This window comes from Leuresthes tenuis, unplaced genomic scaffold (assembly GCF_036924035.1).
Source record: "Leuresthes tenuis unplaced genomic scaffold, fLeuTen1.0.hap1 SCAF_178, whole genome shotgun sequence".
In the NCBI taxonomy this organism is placed as follows: domain Eukaryota; kingdom Metazoa; phylum Chordata; class Actinopteri; order Atheriniformes; family Atherinopsidae; genus Leuresthes; species Leuresthes tenuis.
This window is the reverse complement of record NW_027325532.1, coordinates 21,012-45,129: the sequence shown is the minus strand read 5'-3', so window position 1 is coordinate 45,129 and position 24,118 is coordinate 21,012. Positions and strand designations below refer to the sequence as shown.

At 42.4% G+C, this 24,118-nt stretch overlaps 2 non-coding genes and 1 pseudogene across 2 annotated transcripts; 2 read left to right on the top strand and 1 right to left on the bottom strand.

Annotated features, from left to right (window-relative positions):
• Window positions 1–2,796: 2,796 nt before the first annotated feature.
• Window positions 2,797–2,911, bottom strand: LOC140287929 (U5 spliceosomal RNA). The gene has a single exon (XR_011911874.1). It is a non-coding gene; the product is annotated as a U5 spliceosomal RNA (small nuclear RNA).
• A 20,082-nt stretch (window positions 2,912–22,993) lies between these two features.
• On the top strand, window positions 22,994–23,120 carry LOC140287933 (U5 spliceosomal RNA; annotated as a pseudogene).
• A 316-nt stretch (window positions 23,121–23,436) lies between these two features.
• On the top strand, window positions 23,437–23,627 carry LOC140287934 (U2 spliceosomal RNA). The gene has a single exon (XR_011911877.1). It is a non-coding gene; the product is annotated as a U2 spliceosomal RNA (small nuclear RNA).
• The last annotated feature ends 491 nt before the right edge of the window (window positions 23,628–24,118 follow it).

The following is a 24,118-nucleotide window of genomic DNA, read 5'->3' as shown; positions in this document are numbered from 1 at the left end:
ATTTTTACCTTTTCTAACACATTTTTCAGCAATTATGGTTGGAGATTCACACCTACTCACAGCCGAACAACTCCGCTACCGCATTTGATGGTGTATAGTCGGGCATTCTCACCCTTTCTCATCAGCTTTTTGCAAATTATGATCTGACATTCACACCTACTTCCAGTCGAACAGCTCTGCTCCCGCTTTTGATTATGTTTGGTTAGATATTCGAACCTTTTCTTAACTGCTTTTTACAAACTTTGGTCGGACGTTCACAATATCTTGCAGACGAACACCTCCGCTTCCGCTTTTGATGGTGTATATTCGGGCATACGAACCTTTTCTTACCCGCTTTTTACAAACCAAGGTCGGACTTTCACACCTTCTCTTAGCTGAACAACTCCGCTCCCTCTTTTGATTGTGTACAGTCGGGTAATTTAACCTTTTCTTACCCGCTTTTTACCATCTATGGTCGGACATTCACACCGTCTTACAGCGGAACACCTCTGCTCCCTCTTTTGATGATGTATGGTTAGGCATTCGCACCTTTTCTTACCCATTTTTCAGTAATTATGGGTAGACATTCACACCTTCTTGCAGCTGAACACCTCCGCTCCCACTTTTGATGGTGTATAGTCGGGCTTTCGAGCCTTTTCTTCCCCGGATTTTACAAATTATGGTTGGACATTCAGACCTTCTTGCAGCCGAAAACCTCCACTCCCTCTTTTGATCATACATTGTCGGGCATTCGCACCTTTTCTTACCCGCTTTTTACAAACCATGGTCGGACTTTCACACCTTTTAGTAGCCGAACAACTCCGCTCCCGCTATTGATTGTGTACAGTCGGGTATTTTAACCTGTTCTTACCCGCTTTTTACCAACTATGGTTGGACATTCACACCTTCTTACAGCAGAACACCTCCGCTCCCTTTTTTGATTATGTATGGTTTGACATTCGCACCTTCTCTCACCCGCCTTTTACTATGGTCGGCCATTCACAGCTTCCTCTCCACCATACTTGTATGGTGGGATATTCACACCCACTTGCATCCGAAGACCTCCGCCCCCACTTTTGTTGATATTTAGTCGGTCATTCGCAGCTTACCCGCTTTTGGCAAACTATGGCCTTCTTGCAGCCAAACACCTCTGATCTCGCTTTTGATGATGTAAGGTTGGGCATTCAGACCTTGCTTCACCTGCTTTTCACCAAATATAGTCGGACATTCACACCTTCTTGCAGCCGAACACTTCCGCTTTTAGTGTTCTATGAGGCATTCACATATTTTTTTTCACCGTATTTTATAGATTATGGTTGGAAATTCTCACCCACTCTCATCCGAAGACCTCTCCTCCCGCTTTTGTTAATATATAGTCGGGCATTCGAACCTTTTCTTACCCGCTTTTTACAAATTATGGTCGAACATTCACACCTACTTGCAGCTGAATACTTCCGCTCCACCTTTTAGGTATGTATGGTTGGCATTTGCACCTCTTTTTATACTGATTGCTGAAGATGAAGTTGTTCTTTCTCAAACTACAAATTTTTTTTAATTGTTGAAACTTGATTTGAAGTGGATAAATAAGGAGGACAAACAGTTTTAAGTCAGGCTGATAGAAGGAATTAATTTTATAGCAAAATCTGTATTTTGTATCACCAAATGAGGTCTCCTTTTTAACTTCAGCTCTGCAATCAACCCCCAGGGACTCAAAGTTAAATGCAACATTGCGTCAGAGGCCAACACCGAGAGTCCGAAAAGGAAATATAGATCACCCTACTCACTTTTCACCTAAAGAAATGAAGGAAGAGCTAGTTTCCCAAGAAATAACCTGTGTGTAATTTGTTTTGATAACTTATAAAAACGAAAATGACATACCTACTTTCCTTTATGCTTTTAATGGTTCTCACCTTCTCAACACTGCATTTAACTTTGAGTCCCTGGGGGTTGATTGCAGAGCTGAAGTTAAAAAGGAGACCTCATTTGGTGAGTCGGAGGGGAAGACTCTAGGTTCTTCCACTGAAGAACTGTCTGAAAGGGACCTAACTCTTCCCCTCTTCTCTGATACCACTGGGGAATCAGAGGCTCAGATGCCGTCCTCTTCGGCTGTTGACCTTCGGGGAGGTGAGTATCTTCACTAGACTCACCTGTCTGCTCTTCCTCCTCATTTAGCGTAGCTCCACCCTCTGCCTGTGAATTCTCACAGACTTCAACACTGAGTGGTGAGGCCTCTACAGGCCCCTCCCCTTTTTGCTCCTCACTTCCAATCCAAGCTTTTGGCGGGAAGTTTGAATTTATTGGGTCAACCTCTTCACTTTGTTCACCAACTGCCACCTTTGGTCCTTCTCTTTGTTGGCTTGACTGTGGCTTTACCGTCTTTAATTTGTTGGCAAAAGATTTAGGGCAATCTCTGAAGAGGTGATTTAATTCTCCACAGAGATTACATTTCCTGCCATTTGGACACTCTCCAAAAGTTTGCCCAATTTCTCTGCTCTTCCCACATAACACCTTGGTACAAGCCTCAACCAGGTGCCCATGCTCACCACACTTGCGGCAGAACTTGGGCTGCCCCTGGTAGTGGATGTAACCTCGGTTTTCAAGGTGGCCAGAGTGTCGCCCACCCGCTGCACTGAGCACTCTTCAGCCCTTTTAAATGGTATAACTTTGCACTCCCGCACGCTCCAGCAAGCACCATTCAAGCAACAACTTTGCACTCCAGCTTCGAACATCGGCACAGTCGCAACAAGTAAGGCGACTCTACTCAGAGAAGTCACTCTGCATAGTAAGAAGATTTCTTTTGCACAGACAGAAAGGGCTTTACCCGCAAAGGTAAAGCCTGCCAAAAATAGAAACAACTCATTAGTGCTGCTCTCCACAGAAATCTTTAGTAAAAGGCGAAAGACTTGTACGTTATGAAGAGAAACCAGAGTACGATTATCCGTCAGTGCGGGAGCAGGGCAACAGGCTAGTTGGCATAGCCACCTTCCCCATGGTGAGCTTTGCTTGGTTGAGACGCTTGCTCCCCCCCCCCCTTGCTCCTCGGCTGACCAACTAGGAACAATCGGGCCCTATTCGATGGCTGCCTTGTCTTTTACTCTGTGCAAAAGACAAGGCAGCAACAAAAACACCACGAGAATCCCGTATTGAGGCTTTGTTCTGATCACTCATTCGGTGTCGCGTTTCTTTCAAGCAATTCTCCCGGTTAGCCCACACTCGGCTCGCTCCCATAGCCGTGTTAAAGTCTACTTCGCATTCACTCTCTTTTCTCAGCAGACTCTTGGGATTTTATCTATAAAATGAATTCCTTCACTCAAACTATGTGAAAACTGCTTTGTCCTTAATATTTACCATGTCTAGAAAGATTTAAACAAAAAAAAACAACGTTGTACTTTGCAGTAAAAGAAAGAGCAAATCTAAAGTTTCAGGAATCCGAGAATAAGCTTACTTTCATGAGTTCTTCACGATTTCGGATTTTGCTATAAAATGAATTCCTTCACTCAAACTAAATTAAAACTGCTAAACCGCTAATCTGTTATATGTAAGGCAGATGTCAAATTCACCGAAATAGGATCAAAGGGTATTCGGCCAATCGAGCTGTAGCAGCTTCGGTAAAAGAGTATAAGTTGAAGAGTTTGTGAATAAAGGTGTGCGCACACATAGTGTGCTGTACGAAAATAGGCAGGGAGCAATGCCGGCTGGGGTATATGTTCTTGTATGTTGTCTGACTGTTTGATTTGAATGTGTTGTGTAAGTGTCCTGTTGAATGTTACATGTCTGGGCTTTGACACGCTTCACTGTGGTTGTTAACTGTGTGGTGTGTCCTGAAATGTTATATGTTTGGGCTGTGTGACATGCTTAATGCTTGTCAGTAGCTACCCACTTATTCATATATAGCAACTGACAACATAAGAAGTCCGGACATACTTTGATAGTAGTTGTAGAAGTATCCTTATTGATAATAGATCACTAATTCATAGTGATAGAACAGTAGATGAACAGGTGCTTGCACATGTCTCACGAAAATAAAATGGGTGTATGATTGCTGACGGCAGAGCAATACTGCCAAACTTATGAGTTCTTGTGGCAAACTTGATTCAGTGTCTTGACGTGTATACGCTGTTTCGCTGACTTGATTGTCACAAGAAACAAAGTGTGTTTGATAAGATCCGACCATTTTATTACGGGAGGATCAGTATGTATGGATTCTGATGTGACTGATAAACCCATTCGTATCTTAAGCATAATCTAATACGTGAGACAACGCCCTGGCACACGATAAAAAAAAAAAAGAGAGAGAGCGGTTTTGTGTCCCCACAGTCCATAATGTAGAAAAGAGAGAAAAAACCCTTTCTGATTTGGTGTGTGTGCTCATAGTGCAGAGTGTAGAGAAAAGAAAGCCGTTTTGGTGTCACGGGTGTTGTGACTTACACACACACATTTCTAAATTGAGAAAGGAAATTATTTTAGAGGAAGCACTAGAGATTAGATCCCACATTTGTTGATAGGCATTCATTTATTTATTCACTTCTGATGAAGTTTCAACAATAAACAACAAACTTTGTATTATGAGAAAGAACCAGACTCATTCTTCAGGAATCCGAAAATAAGCTCTATTTTATGAGTTATGCACGAATTCGGATTCTCCTATAAAACGAATTCATTAACTCAAACCAAGTTAAGACTGCTTTGTCCTTCATATTTATTCATGTCTAATCAAGTTTCAACGATAAACAACGTTGTACTTTGTAGAATGAGAAAGAACTTCTTCAGCAATAAGCATCTCTCGACATATGACGAAATACAGATTTTGCTATAAAATTAATTCCTTCTATCAGCCTGACTTAAAACTGTTTGTCCTCCTTATTTATCCACTTCAAATCAAGTTTCAACAATTAAAAAAAATTTGTAGTTTGAGAAAGAACAACTTATTCTTCAGCAATCAGTATAAAAAGAGGTGCAAATGCCAACCCTACATACCTAAAAGGTGGAGCGGAAGTATTCAGCTGCAAGTAGGTGTGAATGTTCGACCATAATTTGTAAAAAGTGGGTAAGAAAAGGTTCGAATGCCCGACTATATATTAACAAAAGCGGGAGGAGAGGTCTTCGGATGAGAGTGGGTGAGAATTTCCAACCATAATCTATAAAATACGGTGAAAAAAAATATGTGAATGCCTCATAGAACACTAAAGTGTTCGGCTGCAAGAAGGTGTGAATGTCCGACTATATTTGGTGAAAAGCAGGTGAAGCAAGGTCTGAATGCCCAACCTTACATCATCAAAAGCGAGATCAGAGGTGTTTGGCTGCAAGAAGGCCATAGTTTGCCAAAAGCGGGTAAGCTGCGAATGACCGACTAAATATCAACAAAAGTGGGGGCGGAGGTCTTCGGATGCAAGTGGGTGTGAATATCCCACCATACAAGTATGGTGGAGAGGAAGCTGTGAATGGCCGACCATAGTAAAAGGCGGGTGAGAGAAGGTGCGAATGTCAAACCATACATAATCAAAAAAGGGAGCGGAGGTGTTCTGCTGTAAGAAGGTGTGAATGTCCAACCATAGTTGGTAAAAAGCGGGTAAGAAAAGGTTAAAATACCCGACTGTACACAATCAATAGTGGGAGCGGAGTTGTTCGGCTACTAAAAGGTGTGAAAGTCCGACCATGGTTTGTAAAAAGCGGGTAAGAAAAGGTGCGAATGCCCGACAATGTATGATCAAAAGAGGGAGTGGAGGTTTTCGGCTGCAAGAAGGTCTGAATGTCCAACCATAATTTGTAAAAACCGGGGAAGAAAAGGCTCGAAAGCCCGACTATACACCATCAAAAGTGGGAGCGGAGGTGTTCAGCTGCAAGAAGGTGTGAATGTCTACCCATAATTACTGAAAAATGGGTAAGAAAAGGTGCGAATGCCTAACCATACATCATCAAAAGAGGGAGCGGAGGTGTTCCGCTGTAAGACGGTGTGAATGTCCGACCATAGATGGTAAAAAGCGGGTAAGAAAAGGTTAAATTACCCGACTGTACACAATCAAAAGAGGGAGCGGAGTTGTTCAGCTAAGAGAAGGTGTGAAAGTCCGACCTTGGTTTGTAAAAAGCGGGTAAGAAAAGGTTCGTATGCCCGAATATACACCATCAAAAGCGGAAGCGGAGGTGTTCGGCTGCAAGATATTGTGAACGTCCGACCAAAGTTTGTAAAAAGCAGTTAAGAAAAGGTTCGAATATCTAACCAAACATAATCAAAAGCGGGAGCAGAGCTGTTCGACTGGAAGTAGGTGTGAATGTCAGATCATAATTTGCAAAAAGCTGATGAGAAAGGGTGAGAATGCCCGACTATACACCATCAAATGCGGTAGCGGAGTTGTTCGGCTGTGAGTAGGTGTGAATCTCCAACCATAATTGCTGAAAAATGTGTTAGAAAAGGTAAAAATGCCGGTCCATACATAATCAAAATCGGGAGAGGTGGTGTTCAGCTGCAAGAAGGTCTAAATGTCCATCAATAATTGCTAGAAAACATGAAAGAAAATTTTCAAAAATCAAACCACACATGATCATAAGTGGGAGAGGAGGTGTTCAGCTACAAGAAGGTGCGAATGTCCACCCATAATACCTGAAAAATGGGTAAAAAAAAGGTGCGAATGCCCAACCATACATCATCAAAAGCAGGAGTGCATGTGTTCGGCTACAAGAAGGTGTGAACGTCCAACCAAAGTTTGTAAAAAGCAGTTAAGAAAAGGTTCGAATATCCAACCATACATAATCAAAAGCGGGAGCAGAGCTGTTTGACTGCAAGTAGGTGTGAATGTCAGATCATAATTTGCAAAAAGCTGATGAGAAAGGGTGAGAATGCCCGACTATACACCATCAAATGCGGGAGCGGAGTTGTTCGGCTGTGAGTAGGTGTGAATCTCCGACCATAATTGCTGAAAAATGTGTTAGAAAAGGTAAGAATGCCGGTCCATACATCATCAAAAGCGAGAGAGGTTGTGTTCGGCTGCAAGTAGGTGTGAATGTCCAGCCATAATTACTCACAAACGGGTAAGAAAAGGTAGTATTGCCAGACCATATATGATCAAAACAGGGAGCGGAGGTGGTTCAGCTGCAAGAAGGTTTGAATGTCCGACTAAAGTTCAAATATATTAACAAAAGCGGGAGGAGAGGTCTTCGGATGAGAGTGGTTGAAAATTTCCAACCATAATGTATAAAATGCGGTGAAAAAAAGGTGTGATAGAACACTAAAAGGTGGAGCGGAAGTGTTCGGCTGCAAGAAGGTGTGAATGTTCGACTATATTTGGTGAAAAGCAGGTGAAGCAAGGTCTGAATGCCCAACCTTACATCATCAAAAGCGAGATCAGAGGTGTTTGGCTGCAAGAAGGCCATAGTTTGCCAAAAGCGGGTAAGGTGCGAATGTCCGACTAAATATCAACAAAATTTGGGGCGGAGGTCTTCGGATGCAAGTGGGTGTGAATGTCCGACTATATTTGGTGAAAAGCAGGTGAAGCAAGGTCTGAATGCCCATCCTTACATCATCAAAAGCGAGATTAGAGGTGTTTGGCTGCAAGAAGGCCATAGTTTGCCAAAAGCGGGTAAGGTGCGAATGACCGACTAAATATCAACAAAAGTGGGGGCGGAGGTCTTCGGATGCAAGTGGGTATGAATATCCCACCATACAAGTATGGTGGAGAGGAAGCTGTGAATGGCCGACCATAGTAAAAGGCGGGTGAGAGAAGGTGCGAATGTCAAACCATACATAATCAAAACAGGGAGCGGAGGTGTTCTGCTGTAAGAAGGTGTGAATGTCCAACCATAGTTGGTAAAAAGCGGGTAAGAAAAGATTAAAATTCCCGACTGTACACAATCAATAGCGGGAGCGGAGTTGTTCGGCTACTAAAAGGTGTGAAAGTCCGACCATGGTTTGTAAAAAGCGGGTAAGAAAAGGTGCGAATGCCCGACAATGTATGATCAAAAGAGGGAGTGGAGGTTTTCGGCTGCAAGAAGGTCTGAATGTCCAACCATAATTTGTAAAAACCGGGGAAGAAAAGGCTCGAAAGCCCGACTATACACCATCAAAAGTGGGAGCGGAGGTGTTCAGCTGCAAGACGGTCTGAATGTCCATCAATAATTGCTAGAAAACATGAAAGAAAATTTTCGAATATCAAACTGCACATGATCATAAGCGGGAGAGGAGGTGTTAAGCTGCAAGAAGGTGTGAATGTCTACCCATAATTACTGAAAAATGGGTAAGAAAAGGTGCGAATGCCTAACCATACATCATCAAAAGCAGGAGCGGAGGTGTTCCGCTGTAAGACGGTGTGAATGTCCGACCATAGATGGTAAAAAGCGGGTAAGAAAAGGTTAAATTACCCGACTGTACACAATCAAAAGAGGGAGCGGAGTTGTTCAGCTAAGAGAAGGTGTGAAAGTCCAACCTTGGTTTGTAAAAAGCGGGTAAGAAAAGGTTCGTATGCCCGAATATACACTATCAAAACCGGAAGCGTAGGTGTTCGGCTGCAAGAAGGTGTGAACGTCCGACCAAAGTTTGTAAAAAGCAGTTAAGAAAAGGTTCGAATATCTAACCAAACATAATCAAAAGCGGGAGCAGAGCTGTTCAACTGGAAGTAGGTGTGAATGTCAGATCATAATTTGCAAAAAGCTGATGAGAAAGGGTGAGAATGCCCGACTATACATCATCAAATGCGGGAGCGGAGTTGTTCGGCTGTGAGTAGGTGTGAATCTCCGACCATAATTGCTGAAAAATGTGTTAGAAAAGGTAAAAATGCCGGTCCATACATCATCAAAATCGGGAGAGGTGGTGTTCAGCTGCAAGAAGGTCTAAATGTCCATCAATAATTGCTAGAAAACATGAAAGAAAATTTTCGAAAATCAAACCACACATGATCATAAGTGGGAGAGGAGGTGTTCAGCTGCAAGGTGTGAATGTCCACCCATAATTCCTGAAAAATGGGCAAAAAAAAGGTGTGAATGCCCAACCATACATCATCAAAAGCAGGAGTGGAAGTGTTCGGCTACAAGAAGGTGTGAACGTCCAACCAAAATATGTAAAAAGCAGTTAAGAAAAGGTTCGAATATCCAACCAAACATAATCAAAAGCGGGAGCAGAGCTTTTCGACTGCAAGTAGGTGTGAATGTCAGATCATAATTTGCAAAAAGCTGATGAGAAAGGGTGAGAATGCCCGACTATACATCATCAAATGCGGGAGCGGAGTTGTTCGGCTGTGAGTAGGTGTGAATCTCCGACCATAATTGCTGAAAAATGTGTTAGAAAAGGTAAAAATGCCGGTCCATACATCATCAAAAGTGAGAGAGGTTGTGTTCGGCTGCAAGTAGGTGTGAATGTCCAGCCATAATTACTCACAAACGGGTAAGAAAAGGTAGTATTGCCAGACCATATATGATCAAAACAGGGAGCGGAGGTGGTTCAGCTGCAAGAAGGTTTGAATGTCTCCGACTAAAGTTCAAATATATTAAAGAAAGCGGGAGGAGAGATCTTCGGATGAGAGTGGTTGAAAATTTCCGACCATAATGTATAAAATGCGGTGAAAAAAAGGTGTGATAGAACACTAAAAGGTGGAGCGGAAGTGTTCGGCTGCAAGAAGGTGTGAATGTCCGACTATATTTGGTGAAAAGCAGGTGAAGCAAGGTCTGAATGCCAAACCTTACATCATCAAAAGCGAGATCAGAGGTGTTTGGCTGCAAGAAGGCAATAGTTTGCCAAAAGCGGGTAAGGTGCGAATGTCCGACTAAATATCAATAAAATTTGGGGCAGAGGTCTTCGGATGCAAGTGGGTGTGAATATCCAACCATACAAGTATGGTGGAGAGGAAGCTGTGAATAGCCGACCATAGTTTGGAAAAAGCGGGTAAGAAAAGGTTTGAATACCCGAACATACACAATCAAAAGAGGGAGCGGAGGTGTTCCGCTGTACGAAGGTGTGAATGTCCGACCATAGTTGGTAAAAAGCGGGTAAGAAAAGGTTAAAATACCCGACTGTACACAATCAATAGCGGGAGCGGATGTGTTCGGCTACAAGAAGGTGTGAAAGTCCGACTATGGTTTGTAAAAATCGGGTAAGAAAAGGTGCGAATGTCCGACAATGTATGATCAAAAGAGAGAGCGGAGGTTTTCGGATACAAGCAGGTTTGAATGTCCCACCATAGTTTGTAAAAAGCGGGTAAGAAAAGGTTCGAATGCCCGACTATACACAATCAATAGCGGGAGCGGATGTGTTCGGCTACAAGAAGGTGTGAAAGTCCGATCATGGTTTGTAAAAACCGGGAAGAAAAGGCTCGAAAGCCCGACTATACACCATCAAAAAGAAGGTTTGAATGTCCATCAATAATTGCTTTGAAACAAGAAAGTAAATTTTCGAATATCAAACCGTACATGATCATAAGAGGGAGAGGAGGTGTTCCGCTGTAAGACAGTGTGAATGTCCGACCATAGTTGGTAAAAAGCGGGTAAGAAAAGGTTAAAATACCCGAACATTACACCATCAAAAGAGGGAGCGGAGGTGTTCCGCTGTAAGACGGTGTGAATGTCCGATCATAGTTGGTAAAAAGCGGGTAAGAAAAAGTTAAAATACCCGACTGTACACAATCAAAAGAGGGAGCGGAGTTGTTCAGGTAAGAGAAGGTGTGAAAGTCCGACCATGGTTTGTAAAAAGCGGGTGAGAAAAGGTTCGTATGCCCGAATATACACTATCAAAACCGGAAGCGTAGGTGTTCGGCTGCAAGAAGGTGTGAACGTCCGACCAAAGTTTGTAAAAAAGCAGTTAAGAAAAGGTTCGAATATCTAACCAAACATAATCAAAAGCGGGAGCAGAGCTGTTCGACTGCAAGTAGGTGTGAATGTCAGAGAATAATTTGCAAAAAGCTGATGAAAAAGGGTGAGAAATCCCGACTATACACCATCAAATGCGGTAGCGGAGTTGTTCGGCTGTGAGTAGGTGTGATTCTCCAACCATAATTGCTGAAAAATGTGTTAGAAAAGGTAAGAATGCCGGTCCATACATCATCAAAAGCGGGAGAGGTGGTGTTCGGCTGCAAGTAGGTGTGAATGTCCATTAATAATTGCTTTAAAACATGAAAGAAAATTTTCGAATATCAAACCTTACATGATCATTAGCGGGAGAGGAGGTGTTCAGCTGCAAGAAGATGTGAATATCCACCCATAATTACTGAAAAATGGGTAGGAAAAGATGCGAATGTCCAACCATAAATTATCAAAAGCAGGAGTGGAGTTGTTCAGCTACAAGAAGGTATGAAAGTCCAACCATGGTTTGTAAAAAGCGGGTAAGAGAAGGTTCGAATACCCGAATATATACCATCAAATGCGGAAGCGGGGGTGTTCGGCTGCAAGAAGGTGTGAATGTCCGACCAAAGTTTGTAAAAAGCAGTTAAGAAAAGGTTTGAATACCCAACCGAACATAATCAAAAGCGGGAGCAGAGCTGTTCGACTGCACGTAGGTGTGAATGTCAGATCATAATTGCTGAAAAATGTGATAGAAAAGACTAGAATGCCGGACAATACATCATCAAAAGCGGGAGAGATTGTTTTTCGGCTGCAAGTAGATGTGAATGTCCAGCCATAATTACTCACAAACGGGGGAAGAAAAGGTAGTATTTCCAGACCACACATGATCAAAACAGGGAGTGGAGGTGGTTCAGCTGCAAGGTGTGAATGTCTGACTAAAGTTTGTAAAAACCGTGTAAGACAAGGGGCGAATGCCCGACAATGTATGATCAAAAGAGGGAGCGGAGGTTTTCGGCTGCAAGGTCTGAATGTCCAACCGTAATTTGTAAAAATCGGGGAAGAAAAGGCTCGAAAGCCCGACTATACACCATCAAAAGCAGGAGCAGAGGTGTTCATGTGCAAGAAGGTCTGAATGTCCGACCAATAATTACTGAAAAATGGGTAAGAAAAGGTGCGAATGCCAAATCATACATCATCAAAAGCAGGAGCGGATGTGTTCGGCTACAAGAAGGTTTGAATGTCCAACCATAGTAAGTAATAGGTGGGTAAGAAAAGGCTCGAATGCCCGACTATACACCATCAAAAGCGGAAGCGGAGGTGTTCGGCTGCAAGACGGTGTGAACGTCCGACCAAAGTTTGTAAAAAGCATTAAGAAAATGTTCGAATATCCAACCAAACATAATCAAAAGCGGGAGCAGAGCTGTTCGACTGCAAGTAGGTGTGAATATCAGATCATAATTTGCAAAAAGCTGATGAGAAAGGGTGAGAATGCCCGACTATACACTATCAAATGTGGGAGCGGAGGTGTTCGTCCTTGAGTAGGTGTGAATGTCCGACAATAATTGCTGAAAAATGTGTTAGAAAAGGTAAGAATGCCGGACCATATATCATCAAAAGCGGGAGAGGTTGTGTTCGGCTGCAAGAAGGTGTGAATGTCCAGCCATAATTACTCACAAATGGGTAAGAAAAGGTACTATTGCCAGACCATATATGATCAAAACAGGGAGCGGAGGTGGTTCAGCTGCAAGAAGGTTTGAATGTCCGACTAAAGTTTGTAAAAAGCGGGTAAGACAAGGTGTGAATGCCCGACAATGTATGATCAAAAGAGGAGCGGAGGTTTTCGGCTGCAAGAAGGTCTGAATGTCCACCCATAATTACTGAAAAATGGGTAAGAAAAGGTGCGAAAGCCCAACCGCACATGATCATAAGTGGATGAGAAGGTAGTAAGTAGTGCAAGTAGGTGTGAATCTAAGATCATAATTTGTAAAAAGCGGGTAAGAAAAGGTAAGAATGCCCAACCATAAATTATCAAAAGCGGCAGCAGAGTTTCGGCTGGTATTTATCAATGTCTAGATAGATTTCAACAAAAAACAACGTTGTACTTTGCAGTAAAAGAAAGTGCAAATCAAAAGTTTTAGGAATCCGAGAATAAGCTTATTTTCATGAGTTCTGCACGATTTCGGATTTTATGTATAAAATGAATTTCTTCACGCAAACTAAGTTAACACTGCTTTGTCCTTCATATGTACCCATTTCTACATATATTTCAAGCATAAACTTCCTCATACTACCCTGAATGAGAAAGAGCCACACTTGTGATTAAGCCATACCTCCCTTTTGAGGAGTTCTGCATGATTTGGGATTTTATCTATAAAATTAATTCCTTCACTCAAACTATGTTAAAACGGCTTTTACCTTCATATTTATCAATGTCTCAATAGATTTAAACAAAAAAACAACGTTGTACTTTGCAATAAAAGAAAGAGCAAATCAAAAGTTTTAGGAATCCGAGAATAAGCTTATTTTCATGAGTTCTGCACGATTTCGGATTTTATGTATAAAATGAATTCATTCACTCAAACCAAGTTAAAACTGCTTTTTCCTTCATATTTATCAATGTCTAGATCGACTTCAACAAAGAACAACATTGTATTTTGCAGTGGAAGAAAGAGCAAAACTGAAGGATCAGGAATCCGAGAATAAGCTTCTTTTCATACGTTCTGCATGATTTGGGATTTTATGTATAAAATGAATTCCTTCTCTCAAACTAAGTTAACACTGCTTTGTCCTTCATATGTACCCATTTCTACATATATTTCAAGCATAAACTTCCTCATACTACCCTGAATGAGAAAGAGCCACACTTGTGATTAAGCCATACCTCCCTTTTGAGGAGTTCAGCATGATTTGGGATTTTATCTATAAAATTAATTCCTTCACTCAAACTATGTTAAAACGGCTTTTACCTTCATATTTATCAATGTCTCAATAGATTTAAGCAAAAAAACAACGTTGTACTTTGCAATAAAAGAAAGAGCAAATCAAAAGTTTTAGGAATCCGAGAATAAGCTTATTTTCATGAGTTCTGCACGATTTCGGATTTTATGTATAAAATGAATTCATTCACTCAAACCAAGTTAAAACTGCTTTTTCCTTCATATTTATCAATGTCTAGATCGACTTCAACAAAGAACAACATTGTATTTTGCAGTAGAAGAAAGAGCAAAACTGAAGGATCAGGAATCCGAGAATAAGCTTCTTTTCATACGTTCTGCATGATTTGGGATTTTATGTATAAAATGAATTCCTTCTCTCAAACTAAGTTAACACTGCTTTGTCCTTCATATGTACCCATTTCTACATATATTTCAAGCATAAACTTCCTCATACTACCCTGAATGAGAAAGAACCACACTTGTGATTAAGCCATACGCCCCTTTTGAGGAGTTCTGCATGATTTGGGATTTTTTCTATAAAATCAATTCCTTCACTCAAACTATGTTAAAACGGCTTTTACCTTCATATTTATCAATGTCTCGATAGATTTAAACAAAGAACAACACTGTATTTTGCAGTAGAAGAAAGAGCAACACTGAAGGATCAGGAATCCGAGAATAAGCTTATTTTCTTATGGGCAAGTGGGAACTGCTTTGTCCTTCATATTTATCAATGTGTAGATGGATTTCAACTTCTTCTACTGCATCTTCTTCACACCTTCTTGTAGCCGAACACTTCCGCTCCCGCTATTGATTGTGTACAGTCGGGTATTTTAACCTTTTCTTACCCGCTTTTTACCAACTATGGTCGGACATTCACACCGTCTTACAGCGGAACACCTCCGCTCCCGCTTAAATGGTGTATAGTCGGGCATTCGAACCTTTTCTTACCCGCTATTTACAAACTATGGTAGGACATTCAAACCTTCGTGTATCCGAAAACCTCCGCTCTCTCTTTTGATCATACATTTTCGGACATTCGCACCTTTTCTTACCCGCTTTTTACAAACCATGGTCGGACTGTCACACCTTCTTGTAGCCGAACACATCCGCTCCCGCTATTGATTGTGTACAGTCGGGTATTTAACCTTTTCTTACCCGCTTTTTACCAAGTATGGTCGGACATTCACACCTTCGTACAGCGGAACACCTCCGCTCCCTCTTTTGATGGTGTATGTTCGGGCATTCAAACCTTTTCTTACCCGCTTTTTCCAAACTATGGTCGGCTATTCACAGCTTCCTCTCCACCATACTTGTATGGTGGGATATTCCAACCAACTTGCATCCGAAAACCTCCGCCCCAAATTTTGTTGATATTTAGTTGGACATTCGCACCTTACCCGCTTTTGGCAAACTATGGCCTTCTTGCAGCCAAACAACTCTGATCTTGCTTTTGATGATGTAAGGTTGGGCATTCAGACCTTGCTTCACCTGCTTTTCACCAAATATAGTCGGACATTCACACCTTCTTGCAGCCGAACACTTCCGCTCCACCTTTTAGTGTTCTATCACACCTTTTTTTTCACCGCATTTTATACATTATGGTTGGAAATTTTCAACCAATTTCATCCGAAGACCTCTCCTCCCGCTTTTGTTAATATATTTGAACTTTAGTTTGACATTCAAACCTTCTTGCAGCTGAACCACCTCCGCTCCCTGTTTTGATCATATATGGTCTGGCAATACTACCTTTTCTTACCCGTTTGTGAGTAATTATGGCTGGACATTCACACCTACTTGCAGCCGAACACAACCTCTCTCGCTTTTGATGATGTATGGACCGGCATTTTTACCTTTTCTAACACATTTTTCAGCAATTATGGTCGGAGATTCACACCTACTCACAGCCGAACAACTCCGCTCCCGCATTTGATGATGTATAGTCGGGCATTCTCACCCTTTCTCATCAGCTTTTTGCAAATTATGATCTGACATTCACACCTACTTGCAGTCGAACAGCTCTGCTCCCGCTTTTGATTATGTTTGGTTGGATATTCGAACCTTTTCTTAACTTCTTTTTACATATTTTGGTTGGACGTTCACACCTTCTTGTAGCTGAACACTTCCACTCCTGCTTTTGATGATGTATGGTTGGGCATTCACACCTTTCTTTTGCCCATTTTTCAGGAATTATGGGTGGACATTCACACCTTGCAGCTGAACACCTCCTATCCCACTTATGATCATGTGCGGTTTGATTTTCGAAAAGTTTCTTTCATGTTTTCTAGCAATTATTGATGGACATGTAGACCTTCTTGCAGCTGAACACCTCCGCTCCCGCTTTTGATCATACATTGTCAGGCATTCGCACTTTGTCTTACCCACTTTTTACAAACTTTAGTCGAACAGTCACACCTTTTTGCAGCCGAACACCATCTCTACCGCTTTTGATGATGTATGGTCCAGCATTCTTACCTTTTCTAACACATTCTTCAGAAATTATGGTCGGATATTCACACCTACTCAGAGCCGAACACCTCCGCTCCCGCATTTGATGGTCTATAGTCGGGCATTCTACAGCGGAAAAGACTCATTCTTATGTTTGGTTAGATATTCGAACCTTTTCTTAACTGCTTTTTACAAACTTTGGTCGGACGTTCACAATATCTTGCAGCCGAACACCTCCGCTTCCGCTTTTGATGGTGTATATTCGGGCATACGAACCTTTTCTTACCCGCATTTTACAAACCAAGGTCGGACTTTCACACCTTCTCTTAGCTGAACAACTCCGCTCCCTCTTTTGATTGTGTACAGTCGGGTAATTTAAACTTTTCTTACCCGCTTTTTACCATCTATGGTCGGATATTCACACCGTCTTACAGCGGAACACCTCCGCTCCCTCTTTTGATGATGTATGGTTAGGCATTCGCACCTTTTCTTACCCATTTTTCAGTAATTATGGGTAGACATTCACACCTTCTTGCAGCTGAACACCTCCTCTCCTGCTTATGATCATGTGCAGTTTGATATTCGAAAATTTTCTTTCATGTTTTCTAGCAATTATTGATGGACATTCAGACCGTCTTGAAGCTGAACACCTCCGCTCCCACTTTTGATGGTGTATAGTCGGGCTTTCGAGCCTTTTCTTCCCCGGTTTTTACAAATTATGGTTGGACATTCAGACCTTCTTGCAGCCGAAAACCTCCACTCCCTCTTTTGATCATACATTGTCGGGCATTCGCACCTTTTCTTACCCGCTTTTTACAAACCATGGTCGGACTTTCACACCTTCTTGTAGCCGAACAACTCCGCTCCCGCTATTGATTGTGTACAGTCGGGTATTTTAACCTTTTCTTACCCGCTTTTTACCAACTATGGTTGGACATTCACACCGTCTTACAGCGGAACACCTCCGCTCCCTCTTTTGATGGTGTATGTTCGGGCACTCGAACCTTTTCTTACCCGCTTTTTACAAACTATGGTCAGACATTCAAACCTTCTTGTAGCGGAACACATCCACTCCTGCTTTTGATGATGGGTATTCAAACCTACTTGTTGCCCGCTTTTCATTAATTATGGGTGGACATACACACCTTGTCGCAGCCAAACACCTCCGCTCCCTGTTTTGATCATGTATGATTGGACATTCGCACCTTTTCTCACCCGCTTTTTACTATGGTCGGCCATTCACACCTTCCTCTCCACCATACTTGTATGGTGGGATATTCACACCCACTTGCATCCGAAGACCTCCGCCCCCACTTTTGTTGATATTTAGTCGGTCATTCGCAGCTTACCCGCTTTTGGCAAACTATGGCCTTCTTGCAGCCAAACACCTCTGATCTCGCTTTTGATGATGTAAGGTTGGGCATTCAGACCTTGCTTCACCTGCTTTTCACCAAATATAGTCGAACAGTCACACCTTCTTGCAGCCGAACACTTCTGCTCCACCTTTTAGTGTTCTATGGGGTATTCACACCTTTTTTTTCACCGCATTTTATTGATTATGGTTGGAAATTCTCACCCACTCTTATCCGAAGACCTCTCCTCCTGCTTTTGTTAATATATAGTCGGGCATTCAAACCTTTTCTTACCCGCTTTTTACAAATTATGGTCGAACATTCACACCTACTTGCAGCCGAACACCTCCGCTCCCGCTTTTGATGGTGTATAGTCGGGCTTTCGAGCCTTTTCTTCCCCGGTTTTTACAAATTATGGTTGTACATTCAGACCTTGCAGCCGAAAACCTCCGCTCCCTCATTTGATCATACATTGTCAGGCATTCGCACCTTGTCTTACCCGCTTTTTATAAACTTTAGTCAGACATTCACACCTTGCAGCTGAACCACCTCCGCTCCCTGTTTTGATAATGTATGGTCTGGCAATACTACCTTTTTTTACCGGTTTGTGAGTAATTATGGCTGGACATTCACACCTACTTGCAGCCGAACACCACTTTTCCAGCTTTTGATGATGTATGGTCCGGCATTCTAGTCTTTTCTAACACATTTTTCAGCAATTATGGTTTGACATTCACACCTACTCACAGCCGAACACTTCCGCTCCTGCATTTGATGGTGTATAGTCGGGCATTCTCACCCTTTCTCATCAGCTTTTTGCAAATTATGATCTGACATTCACACCTACTTGCAGTCGAACAGCTCTGCTCCCGCTTTTGATTATGTTTGGTTGGATATTCGAAACTTTTCTTCACTGCTTTTTACAAACTTTGGTTGGACGTTCACACCTTCTTGCAGCCGAACACCTCCGCTTCCGCTTTTGATGGTATATATTCGGGCATTCGAACCTTTTCTTACCCGCTTTTTACAAACCATGGTCGGACTTTCACACCTTCTTGTAGCCGAACAACTCCGCTCCCGCTATTGATTGTGTACAGTCGGGTATTTTAACCTTTTCTTACCCGCTTTTTACCAACTATTGTTGGACATTCACACCGTCTTACAGCGGAACACCTCCGCTCCCTCTTTTGATGGTGTATGTTCGGGCATTCGAACCTTTTCTTACCCGCATTTTACGAACTATGGTCGGACATTCAAAACTTCTTTTAGCCGAACACATCCACTCCTGCTTTTGATGATGTATGGTTGAGCATTCGCACCTTTTCTTACCCATTTTTTACAAACTATGGTCGGACATTCACACCTTCTTGCAGCTGAACACCTCCTCTCCCGCTTATGATGATGTGTGCTTTGATATTCGAAAAATTTCTTTCATGTTTTCTAGCAATTATTGATGGACATTCAGACCTTCTTGCAGCTGAACACCTCCGCTCCCGCTTTTGATGATGTATAGTCGGGCTTTCGAGCCTTTTCTTCCCCGGTTTTTACAAAATTATTGTTGGACATTCAGACCTTCTTGCAGCCGAAAACCTCCGCTCCCTCTTTTGATCATACATTGTCGGGCATTCGCACCTTCTCTTACCCGCTTTTTACAAACCAGGGTCGGACTTTCACACCTTTTAGTAGCCAAACAACTCCGCTCCCGCTATTGATTGTGTACAGTCGGGTATTTTCACCTTTTCTTACCCGCTTTTTACCAACTATGGTCAGACATTCTTACCTTCTTACAGTGGAACACCTCCGTTCCCTCTTTTGATGGTGTATGTTCGGGCATTCGAACCTTTTCTTACCCGCTTTTTACAAACTATGGTCGGACATTAAAACCTTCTTGTAGCCGAACACATCCACTCCTGCTTTTGATGATGTATGGTTGGGCATTCGTACCTTTTCTTACCCATTTTGCAGTAATTATGGGTGGACATTCACACCTTTTTGCATTTTAACACCTCCTCTCCCGCTTATGATCATGTGCAGTTTGATATTCGAAAATTCTCTTCCATGTTTTCTAGCAATTATTGATGGACATTCAGACCTTCTTGCAGCTGAACACCTCCGCTCCAGCTGTTGATGGTGTATAGTCGGGCTTTCGAGCCTTTTCTTCCCCGATTTTTACAAATTATGGATGGACATTCAGACCTTCTTTCAGCTGAAAACCTCCGCTCCCTCTTTTGATCATACATTGTCGGGCATTCGCACCTTTTCTTACCTGCTTTTTCAATTCATGGTTGGACTTTGACACCTTTTAGTAGCGGAACAACTCTGCTCCCGCTATTGATTGTGTACAATAGGGTATTTTAACCTTTTCTTACCCGCTTTTTGCCAATTACTGTTGGACATTCCCACCTTCTTACAGCGGAACACCTCCGCTCCCTCCTTTGATGGTGTATGTTCGGGCATTCGAACCTTTTCTTACCCGCTTTTTACAAACTATGGTCAGACATTCAAACCTTCTTGTAGCCGAACACATCCACTCCTGCTTTTGATGATGGGTATTCAAACCTACTTGTTGCCCGCTTTTCATTAATTATGGGTGGACAAACACACCTTGTCGCAGCCAAACACCTCCGCTCCCTGTTAGGATCATGTATGGTTGGGCATTCGTACCTTTTCTTACCCATTTTGCAGTAATTATGGGTGGACATTCACACCTTCTTGCATTTGAACACCTCCTCTCCCGCTTATGATCATGTGCGGTTTGATATTCGAAAATTCTCTTCCATGTTTTCTAGCAATTATTGATGGACATTCAGACCTTCTTGCAGCTGAACACCTCCGCTCCAGCTGTTGATGGTGTATAGTCGGGCTTTCGAGCCTTTTCTTCCCAGATTTTTACAAAATATGGATGGACATTCAGACCTTGTTTCAGCCGAAAACCTCCGCTCCCTCTTTTGATCATACATTGTCGGGCATTCGCACCTTTTCTTACCCGCTTTTTACAAACCATGGCCGGACTTTCACACCTTTTAGTAGCGGAACAACTCTGCTCCCGCTATTGATTGTGTACAATCGGGTATTTTAACCTTTTCTTACCTGCTTTTTGCCAACTATGGTCGGACATTCACACCTTCTTACAGCGGAAAACCTCCGCTCCCTCCTTTGATGGTGTATGTTCGGGCATTCGAACCTTTTCTTACCCGCTTTTTACAAACTATGGTCAGACATTCACACCTTCTTGCAGCCGAACACTTCCGCTCTACCTTTTAGTGTTCTATGGGGTATTCACACCTTTTTTTTCACCGCATTTTATAGATTATGGTTGTAAATTCTCACCCACTCTTATCCGAAGACCTCTCCTCCTGCTTTGGTTAATATATAGTCGGGCATTCGAACCTTTTCTTACCCGCTTTTTACAAATTATGGTCGAACATTCACACCTACTTGCAGCCGAACACCTCCGCTCCCGCTTTTGATGGTGTATAGTCGGGCTTTCGAGCCTTTTCTTCCCCGGTTTTTACAAATTATGGTTGGACATTCAGACCTTGCAGCCGAAAACCTCCGTTCCCTCTTTTGATCATACATTGTCAGGCATTCGCACCTACTTGCAGCCGAATACTTCCGCTCCACCTTTTAGTGATGTATGGTTGGCATTTGCACCTTTTCTTACCCTTTCTTACCCTACTGATTGCTTAAGATTAAGTTGTTTTTTCTCAAACTACAACATTTTTTTAATTGTTGAAACTTGATTTGAAGTGGATAAATAAGGAGGACAAACAGTTTTGAGTCAGGCTGATAGAAGGAATTAATTTTATAGCAAAATCTGTATTTCGTCATATGTCGAGAGATGCTTATTGCTGAAGAAGTACAAAGTACAACGTTGTTTATCGTTGAAACTTGATTAGACATGAATAAATATGAAGGACAAAGCAGTCTTAACTTGGTTAGAGTTAAGGTTTTATAGGAGAATCCGAATTCGTGCATAACTCGTAAAATAGAGCTTATTTTTGGATTCCTGAAGAATGAGTCTGGTTCTTTCTCATAATACAAAGTTTGTTGTTTATTGTTGAAACTTCATCAGAAGTGAAGAAATAAATGAATGCCTATCAACAAATGTGGGATCTAAACTCTAGTGCTTCCTCTAAAATAATTTCCTTTCTCAATTCAGAAATGTGTGTGTGTAAGTTACAACACCCGTGACACCAAAACGGCTTTCTTTTCTCTCTTTTCTCTACACTCTGCACTGTGAGAACACACACCAAATCAGAAAGGCTTTTTTCTCTCTTTTCTACATTATGGACTGTGGGGACACAAAACCGCTCTCTCTTTTTTTTTTTGATTGTGTGCCAGGGCGTTGTCTCACGTATTAGATTATGCTTAAGATACGAATGGGTTTATCAGTCACATCAGAATCCATACATACTGATCCTCCCGTAATAAAATGGTCGGATCTTATCAAACACACTTTGTTTCTTGTGACAATCAAGTCAGCGAAACAGCGTATACACGTCAAGACACTGAATCAAGTTTGCCACAAGAACTCATAAGTTTGGCAGTATTGCTCTGCCGTCAGCAATCATACACCCATTTTATTTTCGTGAGACATGTGCAGGCACCTGTTCATCTACTGTTCTATCACTATGAATTAGTTTATCTATTATCAATAAGGATACTTCTACAACTACTATCAAAGTATGTCCAGACTTCTTATGTTGTCAGTTGCTATATATGAATAAGTGGGTAGCTACTGACAAGCATTAAGCATGTCACACAGCCCAAACATATAACATTTCAGGACACACCACACAGTTAACAACCACCGTGAAGTGTCAAAGCCCAAACATGTAACATTCAACAGGACACTTACACAACACATTCAAATCAAACAGTCAGACAACATACAAGAACATATACCCCAGCCGGCATTGCTCCCTGCCTATTTTCCTACAGCTCACTATGTGTGTGCACACCTTTATTCACAAACTCTTCAACTTATACTCTTTTACCGAAGCTGCTACAGCTCGATTGGCCGAATACCGAATAATCCTAATTCGGTGAATTTGACATCTGCCTTACATGTAACAGATTAGCGGTTTAGCAGTTTTAATTTAGTTTGAGTGAAGGAATTCATTTTATAGCAAAATCCGAAATCGTGAAGAACTCATGAAAGTAAGCTTATTCTCGGATTCCTGAAACTTTAGATTTGCTATTTCTTTTACTGCAAAGTACAACGTTGTTTTTTTTGTTTAAATCTTTCAAGACATGGTAAATATGAAGGACAAAGCAGTTTTAACATAGTTTGAGTGAAGGAATTCATTTTATTGATAAAATCCCAAGAGTCTGCTGAGAAAAGAGAGTGAATGCGAAGTAGACTTTAACACGGCTCTGGGAGCGAGCCGAGTGCGGGCTAACCGGGAGAATTGCTTGAAAGAAACGCGACACCGAATGAGCGGTCAGAACAAAGCCTCAATACGGTTTTCCCGTGGTGTTTTTGTTGCTGCCTTGTCTTTTGCACAGAGTAAAAGACAAGGCAGCCATCGAATAGGGCCCGACGTACAAGTACAAGTCTTTCACCTTTTACTAAAGACTTCTGTGGAGAGCAGCACTAATGAGTTGTTTCTATTTTTGGCAGGCTTTACCTTTGCGGGTGAAGCCCTTTCTGTCTGTGCAAAAGAAATCTTGTTACTGTGCAGAGTGACTTCTCTGAGTAGAGTCGCCTTACTTGTTGCGACTGTGCCGATGTTCGAAGCTGGAGTGCAAAGTTGTTGCTTGAATGGTGCTTGCTGGAGCGTGCGGGAGTGCAAAGTTATACCATTTAAAAGGGCTGAAGAGTGCTCAGTGCAGCGGGTGGGCGGAGGTGCAAAGTGACACTCTGGCCACCTATGGCCATAAAAAGAACAGGGGTGTTAGCGGACAAGTGCGCATTGTGCCAGGAAGGGCCCTCGGACGTGAACCAGTGGACAGTTGTCGCTTCTCGGCCTTTTGGCTAAGATCAAGTGTAGTATCTGTTCTTATCAGTTTAATATCTGATATGTCCTCTATACGAGGACTACATATTAAATGGATTTTTAGCAATAGGAGTTGAAAAAGTAGCTTGCTCCGTTCACTCCAAGCATTGACCCCGTACTGCAGTGCCGCTGGGAACGGTGCGCTCTTCTCTACTCTTGTGAAAAAGCAAACAGCGGTGCAGGATGCAAGTTTCAGGGAGCCCAAGATGAAACTTTCTTTTAGTCTGCTGAGAAAAGAGAGTGAATGCGATGTAGACTTTAACCCGGCTATGGGAGCGAGCCGAGTGTCGGCTAACCGGGAGAATTGCTTGAAAGAAACGCCATACCAAATGAGCAGTCTGAACAAAGCCTCAATACGGTGTTCCCGTTGTGTTTTTGTTGCTGCCGCTGTTTGCTTTTTCACAAGAGCGCACCTGTTGAGGGGGGCTCTGGGGGGGCCTGGGTGATGGTGGGTCTCAGGCCCGGGCTGCTGCGACTGGTGTGACCGGGTGGTTTGTTTGTTTGTTTTTTGTTGTTGTTTGTTTGTTTTTTGTAGAGGTCCTCCGGAGTGGGGTTGGGTTGAGTGGGGTGGGGCGGGATGGGTACCTTCTGGGGGTACAGTAGCTCCCAGAATATGGTCGCTGCAGGCCCCGAGCCTGGT